Here is a 2,821-nt window from a genome sequence, read left to right as displayed (position 1 = left end):
GGCGGGAGGAGAGGGGACGGAGCGCGGTCCCGCGGGGAGGGACGCGGGGGGACGGGACCCCTACGCGCGGGGTCCCTCTGTAGCGCTGGCGCTGTTTTCCGGACCCCACGCGATGGCGTGGCAGGGGATTGGGGCGTGGTGCGGGGTGGTTCGTGGGAGGGCAGCGACGCTTGTGCTGTGGACGGTGTCCTCACGGACGTGAGTGTCCTCACGGACCCCGTGGGGTGTCTCGGGAGGGGTGGGCGCAGGTTTGTGCTCGGCAAGGTGTGGGGGTGACACCATGGGGGTGCGTGGGGACCAGCACTGGTAGTTGGGGGTGCCGGGGCTGGGGCACAGGAGGACGCCTCTGTCCCATGTCTGTGCCCCCGGGAGAGAGCTTGCAGAGGGGCAGGGGTGTGGGAGAGGTGATGCCGAACCCCAGCAAGCTTGTGTTGTGTGTGAGCAGTGTGGGCCAGCAGGGACATCCTGCCCGGGGTGGGCCGTGCTGACCCTCTTATGTCAACTGAGCACAACTGGCCTGGCCTGGGCCAAGCCGGGAAAAGTTGTGCTGTGCTGTTGGATTGTGCTGTACTGAGCCGTGCTGTGCTGCAGGAGGCAGCTGTGCCCTGTTGTACTGTACCAGGCTGTGCCATGCCATGCCAGGCTGTGCCACTCTGCTGTGCCATACTAGGCTGTGTTGTACCAACCCGTGCTGTACTGGTGGGAGCTTCCAAGTTCTTCAAGAGTGAGGTGCTTTCTCAGGCAGCCTGAATGAGGGGTGCTCTGTCCCGTGCCCCAAACCATGATCCCCTCCTAAGGTGGGTGTGTTTCCCCCAGGAACCTGTGGAGCTTGTGGCAGGGGCCCGCGCCTGGCAGGAGTGCCACGGTGGATGGTGGGGACAGAACCTTTTGCTACCCATGAGATTGTGGAAGGGATGATGGTTGGCTGTGCCCCATGTGCCTGCTATATGTGCCTTATCTGTGCTGAGTCATGGTGCCAGTGCACAGTAGCACCCTGTCCCCAGGGACCGTGCCACGCCGCTGAGCTGGCCCCGGGTTGCCATCTACCATCCAGCTGGTGACCTGAGTTTCGGGACCATGCAGTGCCATGGACCTAGGAGGGTTCGGCTGCCTGCTTCCCTGGGTGTGGCAGCTGCTGGGACCCGTCAGGCTGGTTCCTTCCCTGTGCCCAAGGCTACCCCAATGCGGTGGAAACAGGAGGGGCTGGAGCAGTCCCGAGGGGCTGTAGCAATCCCAAGGTGCTGGTCACGGGCACAGGGTTGGACCCTGCTGATCTGGTGCCAGCCAAACACACTGTGCTTTCCCCAGAGACCTGGGCTCCCGCCTGGGGACTCTGGTCCCCCCGTAACTTGAGTGTCAGTCACAGAGGCTTTCTTAGGGTCAAGGTCCTATTTTGGGCCCTTCCCTGGCCCCAGAGGTGAGGTGGTACCAGGGGTCCCCTGTGCTTTCTGGGAAACCAGTGTGGAGAAAGTGAACTTCCTGTCCGCATGGTCACTGCCACGCCGGTTATTTATTTTTGGTGCTGTCGTCATCGCGATGAGGAAGGGCAGTGTGACTGTGGCAGCTCTGCCGTGGCTGGCACAGCTGGGTGACAGGAGGGATGGAGGGACAGACATGGAACTGCTCTCCCAGCATGGCTGGCATGGGTGTGCCCCGGGCTGTGGGAAGCACTGGCGTCACACAGGAGGAAAGGCCCAATCCCCTCCTAGCCTGGGCCTGGTTAGCATCAGATCCTCGTTCCTTCCCTGGGATAGTCCCAAGATCACATCACCGCTGCGGGCAGGAGGGTGGTGGGGGGTCCTGGCACCTCCTGGGGTCTGGGGTGCCAGTGCTGAGGGGGTGGGAGGTGGGTAAAGGCCTGGCACTCTCTGCTGGCAGCGCTGTTGTTTTCCTGGCCTTGGAGATCCTGCTTTCCTTCTCCTCCTCCTGCTGGGACCAAGCCCAGCTGGCCTTGAGCCCGGGCTGCCTTCTCACAGCTGCTGGGGGCTCTGTGAGGGGGCCTGGTGTGGCCGAGGAGGGGAGCTCAGCCCCAGCGGGGTCCCAACTCCGCTCCCAGAGGAAGAGTCCATCTCCTGTAGAGGTGATGTGGGTGTCACATCCCCTTCTAAGGGGACTCCAGAGTTCAGGAGCCCCTGTGTGACGCATGCGGCTGTTGGGTGGGGGACACCCCTGAAATGGGAGTGGCAGTGAGATCTGCGTGGCTATGATGAGGATCAGAGCCTGTGTTTCCATCCCAGGCAGTTGGCAGGGTGATGCCATTTGTCGTCAGTGTGGTGCTACCAGGAGCCACAGACCAGCCAGGGGTGCTGCTCCTTCTTCCCTGGCAATCTCAGGGCAGGCTTCAAAGAGCAGAGAGGTCGGGTCCCTTCTGGAAAGCTCATGGCCAGAGGGGTCAGATCCTTGTGGAAAGGTCACGGCCAGAGAGGTCAGGTCCCTTCTGGAAAGGTCACGGCCCCGGCGCAGCCTGAGTCAGCGCGTGGCGGTGCCCTGCCCGAGGCTGGCCACTGACGCGGTGCTGGGGACTCAGGGCACAGGAATGCGGGTGGCCCCAGCCAAGGGACATCCCTGGTCTCTTATTGACCTGCTGGCATTGAGGCCACCTTGCCCTTACTCATTAGGAGCCACTATTAAAGTGGGAGGGGGAGGTTTTGTGGCTCCCCCTGCCCCTGCGGCTCCACTCACCAGGAGCAGGTCCTGCCCAGGTGAGCTGTGCTGAAGCCCCGCGCCTTCTGTCCCCTGCAGGTGCCCGTGGGAGGTGCAGGGAGCCGGCATGTCACATCCCAGCGCACCCCCGCTCTACGATGACAAGAACCCCCTCTAC

General features: G+C 63.1%; 1 protein-coding gene across 1 annotated transcript in view; it reads right to left on the bottom strand.

Annotated features, from left to right (window-relative positions):
* Positions 1–2,821, bottom strand: part of PNKD (PNKD metallo-beta-lactamase domain containing) — a gene marked incomplete at its 5' end in the record, with an annotated part of 13,177 nt that overhangs the window by 6,630 nt on the left and 3,726 nt on the right. The window lies entirely within an intron of this gene.

Source organism: Geospiza fortis, unplaced genomic scaffold, assembly GCF_000277835.1.
Source record: "Geospiza fortis unplaced genomic scaffold, GeoFor_1.0 scaffold112, whole genome shotgun sequence".
Lineage (NCBI taxonomy): Eukaryota > Metazoa > Chordata > Aves > Passeriformes > Thraupidae > Geospiza > Geospiza fortis.
The sequence above is the reverse complement of the archived record's forward strand: the minus strand, read 5'-3'. Positions and strand labels throughout refer to the sequence as shown.